Below are 24,555 nucleotides of genomic sequence, written 5' to 3'. Positions count from 1 at the left end.
CAATGTGCAAGGCCCTGCCCGCCATGCCCACACGGTCCGAGCACCAACAGCAGGACAGCAGGCGGAAATCCTTGGCCCGTGGCCGCCCTGGCTCTTGGCCCGGAGCAGCTGGAAATCCCGGCCTGAGAGGCGCCTGGATTCCACCCCGGATCTCCTGGGTCCGATTAGCCGTCTCCTGGGAGCCTCTCGCTGGAGAATTCTCCACAGGTTCCCTTCTGGGATCTCAGCTGCTCTGTCCCTGCCGGGCCACCAAGGAGCTGTTTTTCATAACAAAGTGGGGCGGGAGAAGGGCCGCAGGAGGTTTGACTAACTCGATCATCGGAAATTTCCATGGTGGTGGAAAAGGCCTGCTGGCTAGCCTCCAGACACCTTCCTGAAAAACCTTCCAAAAGGAGCCATGGGCCTGGCCCGCCGAGGAGCCGCTGGAGCCGCCCAGGGAAGGGCCCGGGGGCCAGTGCACTGCCATCAGCCGCAGCACAGAGCTGGGCACCCAGAGGCCCAGGGAGCAAGGAAAATGGGGAGCCCCCTTCTCTCCTGGAGGGAAGTGAGAAAGAACAAGGAAGGTGCTCCCCCGGAGTAAGCCACAAGCCTGGAGTCCACTTCTTTGCCACTGGCTTGCTGTGTGACCTTGAGCAGTTACTAGACTTCTCTGGGCCCAGCTCCTCCCCTGTGAAAGGAGGTAATTTGGCAGGATGCTCTCTGAGGTCTAAAGCCTCAGTGATGAGTGCTGGCTCTGACTCTGGGTCTCCCGAGTCCTGGGGACTGAGGCCAGGAAGGGTGCAGAGGAACTGAGTCTCTGGGAACTCTGGAGGCACCTGCAGGGGCCGGGGGCTTCCTGGGAAAGAAAAAGACGGGGACAGCCTGCGGGTCCTGGAGGGCACCAGCCAGGGGGTGAGCAGGCAGCCTCCTCCTGCCGGGCCACTGTCCGCCCTCCCATGGGCACGTGGCTCCCCGGCTGCCTTTCCGTGACAGGAAGGGACAGGTCGAGGCATCTGCACAAAGGCGAGGACCTGGGGATGCCTCGGCGTCTCCCCGCTTCGCGCCCGCAGCCCTGCCGCTGCCCCCGGCTCTGGGGGCTCTGTGACATTCTGAGCTCTCCACACCCTCCTGCCCTGTGAATTCCCCACCTCCTGCCCCAGGCGGCCTGCTCCAGCTCTGTCTTCACTCCCCGGCCAGGCTAGGCATTTCCTCCGGCTGCCGAAGGCCCTGCAGGGTCCCCCGCCCCCGCTCCCCACTCGGCAGGACTGGGGCCATGGCCCACGGGCCGCCTCTCCCTTCACCCCCACCTCTGCTCCAAACGCAGGACAGCCCTGGCCCGTTAGAGGCCACAGCGGGTACAGGCTCCATGACAGTCAAGAAGGATCCCCGCAGGTCGGGAAAGGGGGTGACTTCCTGGGTGGCCCTGGGTTTGAGCCTGGCTCCTCTCTCTCTGTGCAGACTCCCTCACAGCTGTGAGCCTCAGTTTCCCCAGCCACGAAACGGGGACGAGGCCACGTCCCTCACACTGTGGTCGTGGGATAAGAGGAGAATGAGACGGAGCCTGGCCTGGAGAGACCCGGGCGGAGCTGACGCAGTGGGACCCTCTCCTCCAAGGAAGGGGCTGGTGGGGGCAGGTAGGTGGGGGGGCGGGTGTGAGAGGAGGCGGGGAGGAGGGGAGGGAGGTGTCATTGCCACCATCGCAGCTGCCTCTGCTTTCCAGACTGAGCACCGACAGCGCACCAGGCCCTGAGTGAGGGCTTCTTGCGCCTTCCTCACAGACGTCTCCCATGATCTGGCCCCTCACTACTTCTTCCGCCTCATCCACCTCTCTCCCCTTCCCTCTAGCCACAGTGGCCTCTGATCTTCAAACACACCTAGCTCGTTTCCACCCCAGGGCCTTTGCATGTGCTGGCTCCTTTGCTGGGACTGCACTTCCACTAGATGGTGGCATAGCCAAGTACTTCCCATCATCTCAAACATCATCTCCTCAGGGAGGCCTACCCTGACCATCCTACTCAAGCTATCTCAGGTAGCCCCTTAAATTCCCCTGTTAATTTTCTTTGTAACACTCACCACTGCCTGGACCTGCTCCTTTCATTTGTTAGCGAGGCCTCCTCTGTCTTGTTCACCACTATCTCCCCACTGCCTCAAACAGTGCCTGCCACGCAGGGAGGGTTCAAGAGACACTTGTTAAATGAACTAATAGGTATGTAATGAGCCTGAAGCTTAGCAAGCAGCAAACGCAGACTGGGCCCTCTTCCTCGCCCCATTCCCAGCACAGCTTTCCCCCTGAACACTCGCGTGTGCACACACACACACACACTCACGACCAAACGAAACCAAAGAACAAAACCCACCAAGAAAACTGTGCTAGGAAGAGGATGCGGGGGTCTCCAGGGTTCCCAGACCGGTTGTGAGGCCTGGCCTGGCTTCCTGGGTCTAAGGCTGCAGGAGGTCAAGGTCACTGGAAAGGGCAGGGGGCGATCCATCCCTTCTCAGCATGAAGCTGGTGGGTGCTGACCCCTGGATCACCAGCATCCCCTTCTGGTTCTCCAGCCGTGGGGGTGAAGCAGGTGTCCTGTGGCAGAGATGGGTCTGGTGCGTTCACGCCACGTCGCCAGCACCCTCAGCTCAGAGTAAGTGCTCAGTGAATACTTGTTAATGAACAGCTGAATGAGGGTGGGGGGTTGGACAGTAGGAAATAGAGACGATTGGCCATCAGTGTCCATGGGAGTTGCCAGCTTGGGCCACGGTACGAGGCACCACCCAAGACCAGCATCTGAAAGTGCCTCCAACAGTACTCACATCCTGCCACGCCCCTGCTCAAGAACCTGCAATGGCTCCCACTGCCTCTGAGAAAGTGAGGATTTCTTAGTCTGGCATTTAGGGCTTGCCTGCTTTCCTGCCTCCATCCGTTCATACACCCCTCCCCTCTACTCCCCATCTATCTATCTGCCTGCCCATTCACCCATCCATCCCTCCCTCCACCCAGCCACCCACATTCATCTTTCATGCCATATTTGCTGAGAGCTCACCAGGTTCTAGACAACGTGCCAGGGGCTGCAGCCAACCCAGCTCTTCAATTCCAAATATCTATCTGCAAATCCTGTCTGCTCTACCTTCAAAACACACCCAAAATGTGGTCACTTCTCACCCCTCCACGGTCCCTACCCAGGCCCGGCCACCACCTTCCCTCCCCACACTCACTGCGGGAGCCTGCTCCCTGGCGTCCTGGCCTCTCCTCTCGCCCCCACAGTCTGTTCTCCACACACAGCCAGATACAAGCCAAGTCTCTCTTCTGCTCAGAGCCCTCCCGTGGCTCCTGTCGTTCTGCGAGGACAAGCCAAAGTCCCTGCCACAGCTCATGTGGCCCTGCATGACCTGCACCCCACCCGGTTCCCTCTCTGAACTCCCCTCCCAGCCTCCCCCTCGCTCACTCCCCTTTCCCACACTGGCCTCCCTGCTGCTCCTTCAGCCCACTGAGCATGCACCCACCTCAGGACCTTTGCACTGGCTGCTCCTCCCGCCTGGAACCCTCTTCCTGGGACAGCACACGGCTCCCACAGGTCTCTGCTGAAACACCAGCGTCTCAGGGAGGCCTTCTCTGACCCCCTATTTGAGACGACCCTCTCCATCTTCCTTTCTCTGTCTTATCTTTCTCCACACACTGACCGATCTTTGGCATGCTACCCACTGATGTCTTTCTTTATTCTGTCTCCACCCCTCGGATGCAAGGCCGCGAGGCAGTGAACTGGCAGCTGTATTCAGTGTGGCATGCCCGCTGTCTGGCGCACAGTAGGCCCTCCACTGCCGTCTGTGGATGAACGAATGCCCCCTGAGGTACCGGCAGCTGTTTTCATGTTATGGGGACTCTCAGTCTTGTTTGTCTGTTTGTCAACGTCCCTCTGGCAGATTCGGAGGCTCCCCCGACCTGCCTCCCCTCTCACCATCCCCATCTCTCTCTGAATGGCCCCAGGGCAGCTGGGCCTCACCGTGGCCCCCGCAGTTGCCCCTGCCCCGTCATCTTGCTCTGCGCCCCCGTCATGGGAACCTGCCTCCTCACTGGGATGCTGTCCAGCCCCTCCTCCATGGCTGCAGCCTCCAGCCTCGTCCCTCCAGCGCATCACTCTCACCAGGGCCACCAGATCTTCAGAGCAAATCCGGTGGCATCGCTCCCCAGCGTAACACTGTCCAGCCCGCCGCCCTTGGCCTGGCCCAGTGCCCTCGCCCGCCGGGTGCTGCCCGCCCCTGCCTGGCGCCTTCTGCTCTGGGCCAGTGGCTTCCGTGCGCTCGAGCTGAGCCTTTGCCTGGAGCACGCTCCCCACTCCCTCCTGCTGTCCGGCTCTGGCTTATCCTTCCCCAGGCTGCCCTCTCCAGGTTGTGCCCTGACGGCCCCACAGTGGCCGTGGGCTCCCTCCTCCCACAGCTGCCTCCAGCCCCGTGGCCAGCACAACGGTTTGCAACCACCCATCTCCCTGCCAGACTGAGCGCTCCAGGACTGTGTAGCCGTCGTCACGGTGTAGCTGGGGGCTCTCCAGTCAGCCTGCAGTGGGGTGCCCTCGGGCAGCCACTGTAGGTCTCAGAGCCTCAGTTTCCTCAGCTGTGAAATGGGGACAACAACTGCCAGAGAGAGGGATGCTGCATTAAATAAGTCCCACAAAGCAGGTAGAACCAGGCCGAGGACACGTCAGGCACGGCACTCGGAGTCACAAACGGGCAGGGGAGGGCCCGGGCCCGGCTGTGGGTGCCTCTGGCCCCCAGCCACCTGGCGCTAGCCGGGCCTGCCCATGGGGGGCCGGGCCAGGGCGGCTGGCACATCCTCTCGGCCTCTCTGTGACTCTCTCCTTACTAAAAAGCCTCTATTTGCTTTGGTTGATTTTTAAAAATGTGTCTTATTTGCTTTGGGGGAAGTGCCCTCTGCCCTCTGTTGTCTTGTCTGACCTTTGAGCCTGTTTTCTGACTCTCCCTCCTGCCCTTGTTTGCACGTGGCTTTCTGCAGCCAACCTTTCTCATCCAACCTTTTCATCGAGCGCAGACTCCCCTCTCTGGGTCTCAGGGCTGCTTGGTTGAGGAGGGGGCGGCAACGTGTCCCGCTGCGCCACGCCATCCGCGTGGCGGGGGAAGGAGAAAAGCGCCAGCCCCGGCGCAGCCTCCGTGCCAGGCTGTGCTGGGCGCGCTGCACGTGTGCTGGCACCTTAACGCAGGAATGGGGGCACAGAGAGGGCACCCACAGCTGGTAGACGGGAGAGCTGGCAGCTCCCAAGCCCTGTCGTCTGCAGCAGCGTCTGCTGCCTCGCCAAGACTGCTGAACCCCCAGGACGGCCCAGACACTCACGGCAGGACACTAGGGACAAAACAGAGCCACAGGCATGAGTAAATGACCCCACAGAAAAGACCAACCTCTCTGAACTCACGCCCACCAGCAGGGGAAAGAACAAGCCAGGGAAAGAAACAGCAAAGGCCAGATTCCGTGGGATCTCAGGTGAACCGTGAGTTGAGCACGGTTTTACGCACCACTAAGAAAGGACAAGCTCTCCTGATAGATCTCCAGGTGCCACCAGCGGTGGGATGAACCCCAATCTCAGGGACGTGAAAACAGGGGGAACATGCATCCCCGAATCGACAAAACAGGGTCTCGACAGCGGTCCCCGGGTAACGGAGGGTGCGGGCGGCGGGGGGAGCCGGCCGTCTGCTGCAGATCCCTGTGCACCATGCCATGTGCTCCGACAAGCATGCTGTTATTTTTGTAATTCAAATGACTACGGTTTAAAAAAGGAAAATAGGGTTTTCCAAGCGGTTGCCACCTGGTCTCTTTTCCGGCCACCTCGTGGCTGGGGACACGGGCATTGGCAGCTCTGGGGGCCCTGCGGGAGGAGAAGCCTGGGAGCTCGCGGTCGGGCAGGTAGTGGCCTGAGCTCACCCGGCGGGCTCACCGGCAGAAACTCCCTTTATTAAGGCCTGGCCCTCAAACCCATCACCAAGGGCTCTTCGAGCTTGACAGCACACGGTGCAGCCACAAACGCCGCGACGAAGCCCACTGTCCCGGCGAACGGGGACCGGGATCTCGCCCTCCCACGTCTTCCTCCTCCCCAGTCCTCACTCCACCCCGCCTGGCGCCATGGCACAGCGGCGCCATCGCCGCCAGCAGTACTGGGCAACTTACACACCGCTCTGTCTCCGGAACGAACGGACTGCATCTCTCTTTTACGGCTGCATCACTCGCCCACCATCTTCCCCCTTCCCGGGGTGGGGGCCCAGGGAGGCTGCCTAAAGGCAGGTGGGGCAAGCGTGGGCTCCTCAGCAACCTCCCACAGTCATTGCTCCCCGACTCGTGGATACCAGGTCAAGTGTGACGCTGAGGGAGGACTCTGTGCCCCCCTTCACAGCTGTACAAACCAGAAAACCTCCCCCTGTGCTAGGACCTCGAATGCAACAGTGAACGAGACACCGAGCCTCCTGTCCTGAAGGAGTTGATCGTCTAGAGGAGAAAGGCAACAAACAACGGAATAAGTATCGAAAAGAATGTCAATTGTGATAAATGCTTTTAAAAAACAAGCGCTGTAACAAGGAAAGCTCCTTTAGATGGGGGAAGGCCTCAATGGGGAAGTGCCATTTAGCTTGATGAGGAGGAACCCACCACAAAAAGAGAAGGAGAAAAAGCATTCTGGATGCGGGAACAGCATGTGCAAAGGCCCTGAGGCAGGAAAGAGGCTGATGAGTTTGAGGAATGGCAAGGAGGCCCTTAAGCTAGAGAGTGAGTGAGGAGAGCGGGGTGGGATGAGGGGCCAGGCCCCGAAGGGCTCAGAGGCTGTGGAAAGGAGTTTGGGAAGACTGCAGAGTTTTAAGCAGAGAGCATCATAATCTGATTTATATGGTTAAAAGGATCCATGCCTCCACTTAGGAAGAACAGATGATTAGGGGGAGCGAGAGATGACATGGAGGACCAGTGCGGAAGGTCATCTTTTCATTTATTCAACATGTGTTTATCCAACAATGTTCTAATGAAATCTCTGAAAAACACAAAAATGAAAACAAACAAAACTCCTCGGCTGGGGCATGACTCCAGAGGTCCAGGGTCTGCTGCCTGGGGTCTTACAACCAAGGGAGAGGCAGGAGGGCCTCCTGAAGGAGGAGGCACTTCAGTGCGGCTTTGACGGGTGGCTACAGGGTGGCCCGGGGATGGGCACAGCTTGGGCGCAGGCTCAGAGGTGGGGAAGGGCTCCGCGTGAATGGGAGGTGTACTCCAGTTCATACCGAACGACTGAATTTCTGACCAACTCAGGGCATAAGTAATCAGCTGACGGAGGAGGAGCGGTATGAAGGCGAAGCGTGGAGGAAGATGCTGGAAGGGGGGGAGGGGACGGATCACAGAGCACTGAGTGGGGCCAAGGACCCTGGGCTTACCCTCTTGGCAATGGGGAGCACTTGAGGCCTTGAGCAGAGAGTGGCCCACCAGACGGACCACCTGAGAAGGCCCCCTGGCAGCCATGGGGGCCGTGGAGGAGGCTGGGGCTAGATTCAGGGAGAAAGGGAAAAGGGCAGGCCTGGCTCACCCTGTCTTTCTGATTCCATGATTAATAACAAAGCAGCTGATACTTCACAGAGCTTTCTACGAAGACTGTCAGGCACTGTTCTAAGCTCTTTACACCCATTAAATTATTTAATCTGCACAAGAACTCTATGAAGTTGGCACTTTCATTTACTCCCATTTTACAGGTGAGGCGACTGGGGCACAGAGAGGGCAAGTCACTTGCTCAAGGTCACACAGCTGGGAAGCATTAGGGGCTGGGAATCAGTCCGGCCCTCGGGCTCCCACGTCTGCTCTTACCCACGGCCTTATCCTGTCTCCTCCTTCTAAGCCCCTACAGTTCTGCATTCTGGGATTTCATCTCTTTGGCAGAGAAAATGCTCTCTGAACAGCATCCCTGGCTGCCCTGTGAGACCCCAGGAATATGATAACAAGCCCCTCAAAGTACAGGAACTGACCAGAGCCCACTCACGGCTCTGCTGCCAGCCCGTGTGAGCGGGGGCGAGGCCCAGAGCCCTCTGAGGGACCTGCATCCCGTCTGGGGGGTGAGGATGGGAACGCCCCCCTCACGGTGACACGAGCAGTATAATCCCAGTGGCTACCAGGCAACGGGCAGGGCTGCACGGAGCCCGTCACCCACAGCCTGCACAGTCTCCTCCACGGCCACCGTCCCCTCTCCCCTGTGGAGGTGCAGAGAGGGACACTAGCCCGCCAGGGACATGGCCTGCGTTTCCCTTAGGAGTGTCTGCCAGTCGCTCCTCTCCCCACACTGTGGACCCCGCATGGCTCCGACCCCGCGAGGGTTCCCGGGTGTCTCCAGGGAGAGAGGAGGGAGAGCAAGGACACGGTCCATCCCCGGGGCCCAGGCCGGTCGTCGCTGGGGGCCAGACCCAAGGGCGTCCGGGACTCGCCCTGGTGGCCGTTGTGCTTGGGACAGGGCTGGGATGAGTGACCCTGCCCCAGGCCTGAGGTCTGGCCGAGGCCTCGCCCCTTCTCCGAGGGTCGGGGTGGCACTGGAGCTCTTGGGTGGCGGCTGACACCAGGCGCAGAGTCGGGGCTTCTGGACCCTCTCTGGCAACCGTGGGCGGTGCGGCTCCGGGCACGGCCTCCCCATGAGTCCAGCGTGAACGGCAGGCCCAGGAGGCCCCGCGCCGCCTGCCAGCCCCACGCGTCCATCAGTGAGAGCCGGCCGGAGCTGGGTGCTCCTCCAGGACCAGGTCGCCTACCGGTCAGCAATGCCATTGCGGCCGTGAGGGGAAAGGGCCATGCGCGTGGAGCGCCCAGCGCGGAGGTGCCGGTTCACGCCAGCTGCTGGCATCGTCCAGGCCACCTTGAAGGCTGTGGGGGCTCGGGCGACCGCCGTGCGAAGGCTCGGGGGCCACTTTTCAGCCCCAGCATGTGCATCGTTTTTAGCAGCTGCAGTCCCACGGCAGAGGTCTACTCGAGTTCAGAGAGAATCCCGGGAGAAGCTTCTGGAGGTCCGGAGGCGGGCACGGCAGACGCAGGCCTCTGAGAGGGCAGAGAAACACCCAGAAACAGCCCTGGGCCCCAGCGCACAGCCAAGCTTAATTCTATTCCCACCGCCTGAGCACGGGGGCGGCCAAGGCCGTGGACGCCTCCCTGCACCAGCTCCTTTTATAGATGGGGAAACTGAGGCACTGTGCAATCCAAAGTCTGTGGCTGGTGAGGCCAAGTCTCGGGCACAGAAGTCACTCGTGGTCCAGCCCCCGGCTGGGTGTCTGCCGTCAGCCACCAGCTCCTATCTGGGCGGCCCGGTCTCCCCAGGGAGAGCTGTTTCCCGACCAGATTCATCCGTGGGCTCGGCTTGGAGCCCAGCACACGGCCCGCACACACTGAGTACTCCGCCGATATTGGTTTTATTGATTTACATTCTCTCCTCTCTTCAAGATCCTCTGTGCTTGGAAACCCGAAATTGGCTGGGGGTGGGGTGGGGAGAAGGGCCTCATTTTAATCTGAAGTGAGTCACGTAAGTTGATAAATTTAGAAGTGGCCTCAAGAGCTCTTAAGCTCCTGCCTTCAGATAGTTGCTAGGAAGAGACCAGCTCTCAGCAGCCTTTGCACGGCAGATGCACAAGACAGCGGGGACACCATCGGCGCCCCACCAGGGTCCCCTCCCCAGCCTGCAGCATACCCCAGCTGCGGCTGCTGGAGCCCCCAGCTGCCCCCTTGTCTGCAGAGTCGCCCTGGGGCGAGCGGGAGCTGCCCCTGTCTCAAGCTTGCTCCCACGGCCCCCCACCTACGATCCACGGGCATGTGCATCCCACACGTGGTCAGAGCTCCTCCCCTCCACCCGTCCCCTCCCTGACACCTGACTATCAGCAACGCCCAGGCAATTCTGAATCGCAGACATTTAACGTTCCGGGGGCTCCATCTGGCCCCAAAGTCCTTGTTTCAAAGATGGGCAACTGGTGACCAGAGAAGGACTGTGGCGGGTCCAAGGTCACTGGGAGTGTCTGTGAAGGCCGGGCCGCACCCAGGTCTCGGCCACCTCGCCCCCCGCCCCTAATCCATTCTGCGGCCCTCATGCTGCCTGGCGGCTGGACCAGCTGGCCAGCGGGGGCTTCTGCTTTCTCCGGAGGGGAGTCCTGCTGTGTCAACTCTGCAGCAGCCACGGGGAAGGCACCTGGAGGCCATGAAGCGCTGGCTGGAGGCTTGTGGGATGGGCAGACTCTGCCGCCCTGGGGCCCGGCCCGGCTCAGCCCTTCCCCTGGGCTGCGGTGGACAGCAGACACGTGGGGGGAGAAGGAAACCACCTCTGATGAAAGCCTCGACTCGTGGATGCTGATCTGGCTGCGGCTTCTTCTAGAAACCCTCCCTCCCCTGACAAGAACCCCACTCTCCCCATAAGAAGCAAGAGTCCTGGAACCACACAGGCAAAGAGGCAACACCGGGCCGGCGCCTGGACGCTGGGGTCTGGTTCCCGCTCTGGGAAGAGCCAGCTGTGCGACCTTGGGCAAACCAACGCGCAGCCGGAGCCACAGCTGCCCGTGTGTACGACGAGGGCAGTCTGCATTGTTATGATTTTGTTGGGCCCCGTCTATTTCAGCTACCATTTATTGAACTAGAAGAGACTCATTAGAAGTTCATCAAATAATAACTGCCCACACTTCTGCCAAGCACGGCCCTAAGCACTTCAATTTTTTTTAATTCTCACAGCAATCCTACGAATTGGATATTTCGTTATCCCCATTTTATAGAGGGTGGGACTAAGGCACAGAGAAGTTAAGAAACTTGCACAAAGTCACACAGCAAGGAAGTGGTGGAGTGGGGATTGGAATCTCAGAGTCTGTGCTTTAGACTCCTCCCTGTACTACCGTCTTTGCTGTTTGTTTTGAGCTGCCATTTATTAAGCACCTACTGCATACAGGTCCTCTGCCGGGCACGTGATACACACATACGCTTGTTGACTTCTCACAACAACTCTGAGAGGTGGGTCTTCTCGCGCCCCTGGTTTTAGAAGAGGAAACAAAGGCTCGTGTGAGGTGCACACAGCGCCCCAGGTCCCACTGTGACTGAGCGGGGCAGGCCACTGGGGACTGGTGGCCCCAAGTCCTGTAAAGGTGTTATCTTATTTACCACATCTCACCAAATCGATGATGTGTCCATTGCCAGGAGGCACCGCTGCTTTACGTCCACTTGAGAAAGAAAAAGGCGTGTTGTTCTCCCGTGACGGGCCACCAGCTGCCACAGGCGCCCTAGCTCAGAGACGCAGAAACGTGCGTCTGGGGATCCACACAGCTCTGCGTCCCCCACAGCCACCCTACAGGGAGGCACTGAGACCATCCCCATTTTACAGCTGCGGGAACCAAGCTGAGGACACACAGCCGGTCAGCGCGCAGGCCTCGGATCTGACGCTGGGCCAGCCTCGGTCCTGAACCCGCCGTGCTGTGTCACTGCCATGTCAACCCAGGGGCATGTGTGTCCCGCCCGTGGGCACAGATCAGATGCTGAGGAGACTCAGTCAGCTGGACGGAGCCCGGCACCCCCTTCTCTGGACGAGCTCGCAGCCCTCACCTGCTGCAGAGGCCGCAGGCAGCTGGGGACACTCCCACACGGCTTCCGAGGATCGCCCCCCAGCTCTGCTCCCCGTGACAGCTCAGCTCCCCGGGCCACCCCGAGCCGAGGCTGCGGCCCAGAGGCAGGGCTTCACAGGAGCCAGGTCTCCGGGCCGCAGACACGGCCCAGCGGAGCAGCCCCATTCATCGTGAGAAGGCCCCTGCTCTGCAGAAAACTGCCCTCGGGGTGCCAGCCCCCGAGGCCTGCTTCCACCCTTCGACGCTAAATAGTTTGGACCCCAAGCCGGGTCATCCATTCATGGCTGCCTCCAACCCCACGCTCCACTGCAGCACGACTTCTCTGGGTCTTGACGAAAACTGAATTTCCCCTCCACCTCCACCCACTGTCGGACTAGGATTTGCCCCTTCTGAGGACATCTTTAAGGAAGCCCTCTGGGGCCTTTCCCCAGCAGCAGGACAGAAGCTCCGCATACCCTGAATGTCTGGCAGGACTGAGCCACTGTTTGTGACTGTTTTCTATCCATCACATTATACACAATCTTGTGAGGCAGGTCCCTCCAACCCCACTTGACATATGAGGATGCTGAGCTCAGAGAGGCAAAGCTACTCGCTCAAGGTCACACAGCAGTAAACACTGGCACTAGGATTTAAATTCAAGTTGCTCTGACGGCACAGAGGAGGCCCTGTTAACACCGATCTCCGGACAAGCCAAGCCAAGCACTTCCTTCGTGTTACTCCACCAAACCCTCCCACGACAAACAAGAGTATAACAATATCATTACCCCCATTCTACAGATGGGAAAACATCCTCTGAGCCTTTAACCAGACTGTAACCCCAGGCCAGGCACTTTGCCTGAACTCCACCTGCCTCTCCCAACACCCGGGAAGGTGGGGGCCAGTGTGACCCCATTTTCCAAGACGTAAACTCAGGTGAGGTCACTAGTTCAACCACACGAGCTACTTAATGGTCGAGCCACTTAGGATGTGGCTCGGAACAAGCAATCACCCTCCCACACATTAAATGAAAAAGTATTTGTAAAGTGCTCGAGAACACATTTCAGCTCTTAGGAACAGCCATCCTGATGCACATTTTAGGACTTGGCAGTCACCCTACAGGGTCGGTGCTGCTGTCCCCATTCTGCAGACGAGGACACCGAGGTTCAGAGAGTACGTGGCTGAGGTAAGAACGGACCGTGGCCTCTCAGCGGCACTGGTCCCTGGGGCCAGCGGGGGTCCCTCACACCCCGAGCTCCCCTGCCCGCCTCCAGCTCTTCTCTCTGGGGCCCAGCAGCCCCACAGCCCCAGCTCACACGGGCTGTTCCCCCCCCTCGGGTTCCTGGCTCTGGGCAGCCCCCAGACAGCTCTCAGAAGATGAAAAGGAGAAAGAGCACCAGAGACCTGGGTTCGAATCCCAGCCCTGCCCCCACCTGCTGTGCGACTTGGGCACATCCTTAAGCCTTGGTTTCTTTACCTGTGAAATGAGTGGCAGTGAGGAAGAAATGAGACACTGTGCAAAGGACTCATCGACACACTTAGTGGTCAGAGGGGGTTGAAAGTGTCCCCCCCAATCCATGTCCACTTGGAACCTCAGAACGTGACCTGACCTGGAAATGGGGTCTTTGCTGGTGTGTTTAAAGATCTCGAGATGAAACCATCCTGGATGGAGGGTGGGCGCTGTATCCAGTGGCCGGTGGCCTTACCAGAAGAGAGGACGAGGGGAGACACAGTAAGAAGGTGATGAGGACATGGAGGCAGAAGTCCGAGGGACGCGGCCACAGGCCAGAGATCAAGGCGACCACCAGGAGCTCAGAAGGGGCAGGGCCTCTGGGGGAGCCACCCTGGACACCTCCATCTCAGACTTGCAGCCTCCATTTCTGTTGTTTTGAGCTGCCCAGCCTGTGGTCCTTTGTCAGGGCGGCCACACGAGACGGAGCCAGCGGCTCTAACTGCTCCCACGGCTGTTAACACCTGATGCTTGCAGGGCGCAGACCCCTTACCCTGAGGCCGGCTGGCAGGAGAACCCGCCCGCACCGAGGAACAAGGCGGGCAGGGGCACGGGGCCTCTTCCGAGGGGAGAGCATGAGGCCAGAGGGCTGACACAACAGGGGCAAGTTCACCCGTCAGGGACCGGGCTGGGCCGAGCCTCAGACCAAGGCCTCCTCCCCAGGCCCGGGGGCCCCCCCAAAGCCTCAGGGACACCAGCCCTGGCCCCCTGCCCGCCCCCCGTCGGGCCTGCCCTGTGTCCTCCCAGCCCTCTGACCTCTGAAGTTTTCTGGGTCGTGTGCACTGAGTCTAAGGTCTTACACACACTGCCCCCTCTGTCGCAGGCTCCCCCCTGGAGACCAGGGTGAGGCCCTCAGCACACGGCCCGGCACATGGCGGGTCCTCGGGAGGCCAACAGTGTCCTTAGTGTCACCTGTCTTACTGTCGTCACACAGCAGCCCTGTGAGGTGGGTAGCTGGCAGCACGCCCCACTCTGCAGATCAAACACCAAGGGCGGAAGAGGCGATGGGGGCACCGACTCAGGACTCCTCGCAGCAGCACAGGCTCTGAACTCGCCCCCGCCTCAACCCAGACTGATGCTCAGGCTCGAGAACTTCCACTCTCTGAGCCCGGCAGACGGGCCGCGCCCTGAGCCCAGCCCTCTGGGCCACTGCTTCTCCCGCCACCTCTCACCGCTGCCTGGGAGGCGGGTTCTGTTACTACAGTCGTCCCTCTGCGTCCACGGGGACGGCTTCCAGGACCCCCTCGGACACCCCAATCCGCGGATGCTCGAGTCCCTCAGTAGGCACTTCCTGTCTGTGGTTCTGCATCCCTGGGTGCAGAGGGCCAACTGTACCTACTACACAGATGGGCCGGCTGAGGCTCCGCCCCACTGCCCCGAAGGCCAGGGCCTTGCCCTCTTCCCTATCTATTACCAGCTCTGCATGAAGGGTACAGCCAGACATCCCTTTGTCTCTGTCCAGGGGGCCTTCTCCCTAAATATTTTCTTGTTTGAGGTTCCCACTGGGAGGGAGAAATGAATTCCTGCGGGTTCAACGTTCGGGTCTTGGAGAGCGGCACGGGGGCGGGGGTGGCCAGGGTCCCACGCTGCACTGTGGGTTCCAGGCGGGGCTGGGGGAGGGAGCCTGTCCGCTCCCCACAATGTGTGTGCATGTGGCACCCAGCACCTGTGCCCCACCCAGCTCCACTGCAGCCCCTCGGGAGGTAAGGGAGGCAGAGAGGAGCCACGCCCTGCACCTCAGGGGCCCCCGTGGCCCTCCACCTCGACTCTGCACCTACTATGAGCCAGCTGCTGCACCGCGTCGTTTCACACCTTCCCAACAGCCCTGCTTTCGTCCCCCCTCTTAAAGAAGGGAGACCAAAGTCCACAGGAGAGAAGCCATGTCCCCCAGGGCCACAGGGCTGGGAGAGGTGTCACCAGGACGCGACCCCAGGGCCGCCGCCTCTCCCTGGAGCACCCTCCCAGCCACACGGCTGAGAAGACAGTTCATTTTGGATTTCAAGGTTGACTGGCCTCTGGAATAGCCTGATTCAGCTGTGCAGGGTGAAGCCTGGGGCTGGGGGCGCTGAGGGGTCTGGGGGGCTAGAGATCTGAGCTTCAGTCACATGCTGCCACCAACTTGCCAAGAGACCTCAGTTTCCCCAGATGTGGCAGGAGCCCAGGTGACCCCCAGTTCTGAGAGCCTGTGGGCTCCCCAAGCACCCCCACTCTCAACGACCTCGGCTCCCTGGGGTGCCCAGAGCTACAGAGTTGAGAATGCTGGGGCACCTGTGAAGACGCAGCCCCCAGGACCTCCGGAATCCTTGTGGGGGACGCAGGGATCTGCCCCCCACCAGGCGGTTTTTTAGGTCCATTAATGCTCGAGGCCCTCCAGCCTCGAGACTTCCCTTCCTTGCTTCCCCTTCTGACCTTGGCCAATGGCAGCAGCAAGGCACTCAGCTACTCTGGTTCCAGGCCCTGACGCCAGTGACACCTCCGTGCACAGCCCTCCACAGTGCCCAAGGCTCTCAGACCGCTGTGGGCCAAGGCAGGGCAGGGTCAGGCAGGCCCTGGTCACAGACGAGGAGCCTGAGGTGCAGAGACAAAGCGACTTGCCCAAGGTCACCCAGCTGGTCACAGCCAGTCAGGAGCAGAGGCTGGCCTTGTGCCTTCATCCTTTCAAGTTGGACTCGAACATTTGGGAAAACCAGGGCTCCAAACAGGCCCCCTGCTGCTTTGTGCCCGAGAGCTCAGAGAGGTTGGCAAGATCCCCCACTCTGCAGACAGCACAGTGTGACCTTGGACAAGTCCCTTTCCCTGGCTGGGCCCCAGTTTCCCTCTTATAAATGGGCCCAGGTTCCCAGGCCAGGCAAACACAGAGTGCACACATCTGCTTTGGCTTTGTTGGTGCCATCAGTTCCACGGTGCAAAGGGGGCAGAGCAATCGGGCTGCCTGGGACAGGGCCGAACCTGCCTTCACCCACAGGAGCCTCTGGACTCTTTCTTGGAGCCTTGCTCAAAATCGCAAGTTCTTGGCCTATTAGTTCCCAAGAAGTTAGCACCTCAAACTGGAACTGGCCTCAGACAGGAGGGGAGGGAAGGGAGGGTCTAAGAGGGCAGCCAGGGGGATTGATGGCTTGCCTTCCACCCCACCTCTGCCATGTTTCAGCTGTGTGACCTTGGGTGAGTGTCTTCACTTCTCTGTGCAGCTTCCTCATCTGTGGCATGTTAATAACAAGGCTGTGGGAGCCCCCACTGTAGTGATGTGTGCAGAGCAATTAGTTCAGCGAATGCTAGCTGGGTTATTATTATTCACCCAATGCCGCGACCCATACTTGTGCTGGGTGGGAAGAAAGGGAGCGGGGGCAGGAGGAGAACGAGGGAGGGGTCAGCATTTCAGTCCTCCCACAGCATAAGCCACAGGCAGCTTTTCTGACCTCTGGTCTGGAGAGGACTTTGGGAGATGCTGGAGGGAACCCGGTTCCCAGCTCTCAGAGACCCCACACCGGCGTGTCGGTCTCCTGGTGCCAGAGAAGGGGGTCGGCGGGGCCAGTGCGAGCTCCTGGTAGTCTGGGCCATGGGCAGCAGCCATGCCCCTACCCCCTCCTCTGTCTCTTTCCCAACGCTGGGCAGCCTTTTCTGCAGAACATCAGTAACCCAAGATGGCCCTCCCCTCGGGCCTGTGTGGGGCTGTGGCAGCCACTCGGGAGCCAGTGTCCCTCTGTCCTCATGGGCGGTCCCCTGAGGGGCAAGCCTCTCCCCGGTGCCCACACAGACACCTTTAGTCTCACAGAGGATGCCCAGAAGCTCAGGGGCAGGTGTGTGCACGCAGCATCCGCAGAGGTGCTGCATCTCGGTGCCCAGGCCATCTCTGTAGGTGTGCAACCCACATTCACCTGTGGGCACATTCCAGCGTGCCATGTGCCTGCCAATGCACCGACAGGCATGCAAATGGCATTCAGGACACCACGTGTGTGCTTGTCACTTTCACATCAGGGCCAGCCCTCACATGTGCACATGCCACATTTGTGGCTACTGCAGGGCACCACGTGCAGGCCAATTCACCCATGTGCAGCCTACTGCATTCCCACGTTAGTGCTTCATGCATGTGTGGGCATGCTGCATTCACAGGTGTGTGTGCGTGTGTGTGTGCATGCTGCACTCGTGTGCATGCTGCATTTTGCAGGTGAGTGGGTGGTATGCAGGGATGTGAGCTGTATTTACATGTGCTGGGTGTATCTGAGGGCACGGGCACTCTGTATGTGTGTGTATGATTTGAACATATACGACGCACTACTGTGTGGACTATAGTTGTGTGTGTGCATCTGTGCAAATCTGTGGACACGTATATGCCCAGATACAAATGGGACTGGGTGTACGAAGGTGGCTAAATAACATGGGCCATCGGCATCTTTCCTGGACTCCCCCTGCAGGCTGCGCCCCGAGCAGCAGCCCCTCCCTGCCGCTGCCCCTTCAAGGAAGTTAAGAGGCGGAGGCCCCCCGTGGCCTGTGCCCCGAGCCCCCTCCTACTGCACACGTCAAAGGAGAATTTCTCCGGATAGCGCTCGCCGCTCCTGGAAATGCCCCGCGCGTCAGCTCTGCCTCCTGCCAGCGGTCTGGAAAGCAGTGCAGGCGGGAGCTGAGCCCCTTCTGCGCCGGGCGAGGGGTGTGCAGCCTCACACCAGGACCTTCTGCTGGCCGAGCTGGCTTGCCCATTTACCCTTCTGAAGGTCGCACCAGGCCGGGCCTCTGCGTGGGGGCCCAAGACCCCCAGGCCCCTTGCCTGACTGAGGCAGGCCAGCTGCAGAGACCCCTCCCCACACAACCCTGGTGAGCAGAGGACAGCCGTGCTGTGGAATGGCCACTTGGCTAGAAAGGGGCAGGTGCCCGCAGCAGCCCACCCTTGGGGAGTCCGGAGGCCCCCTGCTGGACTCCCCAGCCCTGACCCTTCAGGGGGCAGAGAGGAGCCCAGGTGCCTGAGCAGAGCAGCCAGAGGCCACCAGGCCGGCCGAGGACCAGGGCTTCCGGGCAGAAAGTGCCAACTCCACCACCGGCGTGACTGCTGCAAAATGGCCCGGCCATCCCATTCCTGTCCGGCTCCTGGCCATCCAGGGGACCCAGGCACCCGGCCCTGCCGCCACACACCCTGGCTGGCCTGACCTGGTGTGTCCTGGCACACTGAAGCCCACCCTGCCAAGGGGACCCTCCGTGGGGGCAGCTTTCCTGGGACCCTGGCCAGGGCGGGCAGGGGGCACCCTCTGGTTCTCTGCATTTCCACGGGACGCGCTCAGCGGGAAGAGAACACTGCCCCCTCCCACCGACTGGCTGGCCCTTGCGTAACGTCCATCGGGGGCATTTGCTGTCCAGAGACTGCCGGAATCTACCTGAGACCCCGGCATCGGCCTGTCCGAGGCCCCCCGCCCGTGTCCCCAGCACCCAGCCCCCCTCCCCAGCGCACGGACCCTCACACTAGCGGCTCCCTCGGCGGCCGGCGGCTCCCAACGCAGCCTCAGCTGCCGCCAGATAAACAAGCCCCGCTCCCACCCCTCCACGCCGCCACCTCCATCAGCACTGAAAAACCCCAACGAAATGAAACAAAATAAAATGGGTGAGGGAGGCAGGGGAGAGCGGAGTGGGGCGCTTTTTATTTTTTATTTTCTCATGCTGGGGGATGCCGGTACTTACTTGGCTACGAAAATCACCACCAATCGGGCACGGGTTCCAGGCGGGCAGCCCCGGAATCGCGGTGCGGCAGCTGGCGCCGCGGCTGAGCCCAGCCAGCGTGCCGGTCCCTCTGCAGACTGTACCATCCTGCGAGCAGGTTGGGGGGGCGGGGGGCGGGGGCGCCGCGCCGGCTTCTAGGAGAGCATCTCGCCGGCGAAACGCGGTCTCGGGGGAGGCAGCGGCCGCCCCTGCCCCTGCACCGCCGCGCCCGGGGGAGGGGCCGGGACGAGGGAGGGGCGCGGGGAGGGCCGTTCTGCTGCGGGGCCCGGGCGCGGGGAGGGAGGGGCGGCGGGTGCGTGGACCGAACCACCACGGTGTTGTTTGCGGTTTTAATCCCTCCCGTGGGATCAGGAGGAACTGAAGCTGGCAGAGTCCCAGGAATATGCCTGCTCCCCGAAGTAGGAGGGAATGTCAAGGGCACGGTGAGGGTAGACTTGGGCCCGCCAGAAGGGAGGGGGTCCCGCGAATGGTGGGAGCTGGGGTGACAGCGGAGAGGGGAGGGTTCTGCTCAAATGGTCCTAAGTGGTCCCCTACTTTCCGGGGGACTTGTTCCGCTGGGAAGGGGCTCTAGTGCCCCCTTCTATTGTTCAGGACACCCCCAGACCTGGGGGGCAAAGTTCACGTGGGGGGAGCAATGGACTCAACACACACTAAACACATCTGTGGCTGCAGGGCCAGCAGAGCAGAGCCGGCAGTGAGCCTCTTGCCGCCATCTAAACACTCCCCCTGCAGCCCCACCTCCCGGCCGGGGTGCGCCCTGTCTGCCTGGGGGCCTCAGGTCTGGCAGAAGACCCCCTCCAGGGGCCATTTCTCTGCTCGCAGGGGCCCACTGGCAGGGGTGTCTGCATATATCTTGTGCACCCACATAATCTGCAGGGACATCTGTGGTGAGCTGGGGACTATCGATGCACAGGGGACCCCAGAGACCCCCAAGGAGGGGTCTGCAGGAATAGAATCCCCCAGCCAGGTGCCCACTTCTTCCTGCCTCACCTGCGGCAAACTTGCTGTCCCTTTAAATCCACACTGGTGGGAGGACAGCCCTGGGAGCAAGGTTAGGAGGTCCCAGTGGGCAGAGGGGCTTCGGAAGCCTCCTTTCCACTGCCCCGCCCCCTCCAGAGGGGCACCCTGCTTGGGAGCAGGGCACTGATGTGGAAGGACCTTCAGGACCAGCATCTCAGTGTGGAGGGGGCATGTGTGGGTTGAGGGGCAGGGCTGGGGGTTGCCCCAGGAAGCAGCTCCAAACGGAAGCTGCCTCTTTCCCCCGCCCCCACCCCCTGCCCACTTCTGAGCTGCCCGGCTGAGTGTCCCGAGCTGCCGCTCCATCCCTGGGCTGGCACAGAATATCAATTTGTCTCGTTAAGCTGAAAGTCTGCACTGCACCAAAATCAGAACCCGGCCGGGCAGAGGGGCGGCGGGAAGCCGGGAGCTGGGAGCACGGGCGGCTGGGCCCCTGCCAGCGGGGCCACGCTGACACCCCCTTGCTCTTCATCCCCCCGCCAGCCCTCCCAGAGGGTCCCATTCTGCCCCTGGGCCAAGGAGAGTGGCCTCAGTGCAGGGAGGATGCTGAGAAGCTAAGGATGCTGAGCGCCCGGTGGCCCTCGGCTCCATTGGGGCAGGCCAGGAAGGTGCCCAGCGGGGTTCCCACAGAGCAGCCCCGGGGCCCCTCCCAGAGAGGCTCTTGTCCCCCACCAACTGCCCGGGACAAGGAGCTCCCACACTGGCCCCTTCTTGGGGGTGCAGATCTGGGGACTCCGGGGCCCCCTCCAGGCAAACTTCTAAGTCAGCCCTCACCTCAGGGCTGGGCCAGGCCAGGAGTCCCTGCTCCTCCAGGGGCTAGAGGCAGCCTCTGCCCCCCACGGGGCCAAGTAAAAGTGTCCTGAGAAGGCTGGGGTGAGGGTGGGCCGGAGAGGGCAGAGGCTGAAAGGCCCGCTGCCACTCACGTCTGGTCCAAGCAAAGGTGTCAGTGTCAGGAATCCTGCCATCATTACCACGACATCGATGGGGGCAGACCACTTTCTCTGGTTACAAAACAAACGGCCACACAAGGGGCCGGTTATGAGCCTCCATTTCAACAATAATAATCCCTTCCGTGTCCAGCACCCTTTACGGTTGGTAGAGGCCACCTGCAAACCAGTGAATCTCTTGACCCTCACAGCTACCGCAGGCAGCACCCTAGTTACAGACAAGGAAGCTCGAGGGGTTCAGATGCACCAGGTGCCAGGACAAGGGCCTCGCCCGGGAGGGGGGACGCCAGACCTGTGACCGAGGCCTGGGCACTCCCAGCCTAGGGTGCCCTGCATGTGAAGGCCAGCGTGGCGTGGGCCATCTGGGAGCCCTCCCTACTTGTCCTCTTGAAGTCCTGAGTCCCACCTGCTCACCTCCCTGTCTGAGCCTTCACCCACAGCCAGCGAACTCTCGGGAGCTCATGGGTTTTGGTTCCCTGAATCTCAGACTAGAACTGGCACCTGGCTACGCTCCCATCTCCTTGGCCTTCCAGGCCTTATGTCCTTCAGCCCCTGCGTCTACACCCCAGTTACAGGATACCCTCTAACCTCGGAGGTGGCCCAAATGTTGACTAGCATAGTTGTAAAGTTTTTCCTTACTCGAGGCCCATGAACTTCTATTCATCCTTTAAAGTCCATCTCAAATGCCCCTTCCTCTGACAGTCCTTCCTGATTCCACCAACAGAATTCGTTCATGCCTCTGTCCTGCCTCTGAGCACAGCACACTGTGATGGTCTACACCTCTGTCCTCCTCACTGGGCTGTGACCACATCCGTGAGGTCTCTGGTGTCCCAGCTCCCAGCATGTGGTAGGCGTCATCGTAAAGCCTTGAATGAATCTGCTGCTGTGTGATTTCGAGTCATCAAATGCCAGAACAAGAAGGACCCTCAAGGACTCCTGTCTGACTCTCCCATTTTACAGTTGAGCAAACTGAGGCCTCAAGAAAAGGATGGCTTGCCCAAGGTCATCCTGGGGGGTGGAATCTGGCCACAGATGTCTGTCCCCTGTCCTGTCCCCTGTGCCTCCCCTTCTTGCAGCAGACGCACCTGGGCATCTGGCCTGTCTTTCCAGGATGTGTCGGGGGGCAGGGGATACTGGACAGGCAGTGGTGTTGTGAAATCAGACAAACAATGGTGCTAGTGTCGCAACTCCAGGAAGGTTGGAAGCAGCAGGTCAGGGTCACCCACAGGGAAGAGGGGGAAAGGGGCAGGAGGCCGGCCGGGAGGATTACTGAGAGCTGCTGCCTCCAGCGTGGTTTGGCTTATGGTGGACATGGACTGAGGGCGGGGCAGAAGGTGTGAGAAATGGGTAGGGGGACAGCCAGCTCAGTCTGCTTTTCAAACGGGGTTTAGTTGGCCAAACCACGTTTCTCCCTTGGGGACAGGCCCTGTCCCGTGGGGGCGTGGAGAGGGCCACTCTGCCTAGGGATGGGGTGGGAGCTTGGTCCAGTCTGACGGAGGCAATTTGCATAAGGGAGACAGATGAGGTGGGTCCAGACAGGTCTGAGGAGACAGAACTGAGTGCACCCAGAGGTCAGACATGGGCCCTGCCGCTTCCCCTCTTGAGGGAACAGGCACGAGGGCTATACCCACCCTCGCCTCGCCCAGCTCACGGCAGGGGTCCTGGGGCAGCTATTGCCACAAGGAGCTGCTGGCTGGGCCCCTCAGGGGACGAGGAACCATCTCCCAAGGCCCCCCACATCCTCGTCTTGTCTGCCCTCCAGAGATCACCCTCAGAGAGACTGGGCTGCTTCCCATGTTACAGAAGAGGAAATTGAGGCCCGGAGACCTGAAGCACCTTCCTTGGGAGTTCCAGAGCGAGCGAGAGCAAGAGCCAAGAATGGGACGCAGGCCCGCCCCTCGAGCTCTGGGCCCTTCGCTCTGTCCCTGCCTGGAGCTACCCAGGTTCCAGGCGCAGGACTCAGGCTTTCTCATTCCATGACTTCGAGGGGCCATGGCGTTTGCGTGTGGGGGACCCTGTGGCCGGCTCGTCTCAGGTCTCCCCTCCAGTCACGCTGGGGCCCTACCCCCACTCCCACCAAGGTCCACAATTCCCTTAGTCGACCGATCTCAGGCTGAGGTTTTGTGGCCAGAGAGACAGACATGGGTTCAAATCTCCACTCCTTCATTTACGGGCTGTGTGACCTTGGGAAAACGCCTCGACCTCCCTGAGTCCCAGGTCTCTCATCTGCAAAATGGAGACGACAATACCTACTTGGCGGGGCTCCAGCTAACAGAGAATGGCAGCTGTCACTAGTAGACAAAACACAGAGGGTCAGAATCGCCAGAAGGCCCCTGGGAAACGCGGTGGGGAGGGGGTTTCTTCCAGCCCTCAGTCTACTGGGGTGTGACGGTTCTCAGATAGGGGGGCTGGGCGGGGCTGGCCTCCGGGACCCTGACAGGCCCAAGCAGCCCTGCTGAGACTCGAACCCAGGTCTCAGTTCCCAGCTCCTCCCACTGGTTCTTGCTCCCCCTGCGAGGAGGGTGCAGGCCTGGCTTCTGGCTAAATCCAGCCGCTATCACATCAACATCCTATCGTGTATCTCATGTGATGTGAGCTTCGCAAAGTCCCGGGACGTAGGTCTTGTTTTTATCCCCGTCTCACAGAGAAGGAAACCGAGGTACAGACAGGGGAAACTGTGCTGCCCAAGGTCATAGAGTGAGTAGGGGAGCCAGGAGGCTCCACCCCAAGCCCAGGGACCCTGTGGGAGGTGGGTGTGAACCTGGGTCCAGGGAGCCACCAGGCTGTGAATTCCCTACAGTTGTGGTATGTCCTCTCAGCCACGCAGGGAGAAAACCTCAGCCGGACGCCCACCCCAGCCGTCCAGAGGGTCGGGCTGACCTTCCGCCTCTCCTCCAGGCCAGAGGCCAGGAACAGGGGTCAGTTAGGGAGCTGGCGCTTGCCCTCCCAGAAGAACAGAGCCTGGGGACCAAGAGCTCCTCTGGAAGGACTCCTAGGAGAGCCTGCCTTTCCCAGGCCTGGGAAACATGGCCTCAACCACGCCACCTCGGGTTCGAACCGCATGTTAATGCATGCACACACATACACGCACTCACACGCTCACACACACAGATACTGCCCACTCACACCACGCAAGTGCATGCCTCAGTGTCTTTGCATGCACCATACATTCTGCCGGGGATGACTTCCCTCCCCACTTCTTTGCCTGGAGAACTCCTACTCATCCTTCAACGCTCAGCTTCAGCAACCCCTCTATGAAGCCTTCCTTGATTTCACCTTCATCATCCCCATCCCCCAAGAAGAGTTGGTTGCAATTAACCTTTGCATATGCGTCTGTCTCATCTATCAGGATAGGGGAGTCCATGCAGAGAGAGATAGGGTCCCATTTGCCTGTTAGATCCCCAGTACTGGGCACACAGCCTCAATCAATATTGATTGAACCGATAAGTGCAGGTTTATTGAATGAAAAAGCAATTCCCCTGGTGGTTTTGAACTGGTATTTGCATCTCTCTGTGGCTCTGGAAATATTCTCTAGACTCTCTGGGAGGTCCTGGTGTAGGAGTTGCTATTTCCTGAGCCTGTCAGTGCCTGGGGCTCCCTCTGCATGCCCAGCTTGGGAAGGAGAGGTGAGGACCCCAGCTTCAGTCACACATCCCTGTCCAGAGATGTCGCAGCTGGGACTGGGATGCCTGAGCTCAGGGCGGGACTCAAGGTGAGCTGAGCACCCAGGGAGGAGCCCCCATCCCCAAACGCTCCCTCCAGCTACCTAGGCCTGACATTTCACCATTAGTGATTCATTTCTTTGGATTATTCAGTCAGCAAATATTTATTCAGCTCTCA

At 60.4% G+C, this 24,555-nt stretch overlaps 1 protein-coding gene across 11 annotated transcripts in view; it reads right to left on the bottom strand.

Annotated features, from left to right (window-relative positions):
- Positions 1–24,555, bottom strand: part of ATP2B2 (ATPase plasma membrane Ca2+ transporting 2) — a 355,046-nt gene that overhangs the window by 147,211 nt on the left and 183,280 nt on the right. The window contains exon 1 of one of the 11 annotated variants that reach the window (XM_046675082.1): positions 18,713–18,801. The exons of the other annotated variants lie outside the window; for them this stretch is intronic. The gene's annotated coding sequence lies outside the window, so the exon portion shown is untranslated. Of the gene's footprint in view, positions 1–18,712; positions 18,802–24,555 lie in introns of those variants that run through there. 11 annotated transcript variants of the gene reach the window in all.

This window comes from Equus quagga, chromosome 1, assembly GCF_021613505.1.
Source record: "Equus quagga isolate Etosha38 chromosome 1, UCLA_HA_Equagga_1.0, whole genome shotgun sequence".
NCBI classification, from domain to species: Eukaryota; Metazoa; Chordata; class Mammalia; order Perissodactyla; family Equidae; genus Equus; species Equus quagga.
The sequence above is the reverse complement of the archived record's forward strand: the minus strand, read 5'-3'. Positions and strand labels throughout refer to the sequence as shown.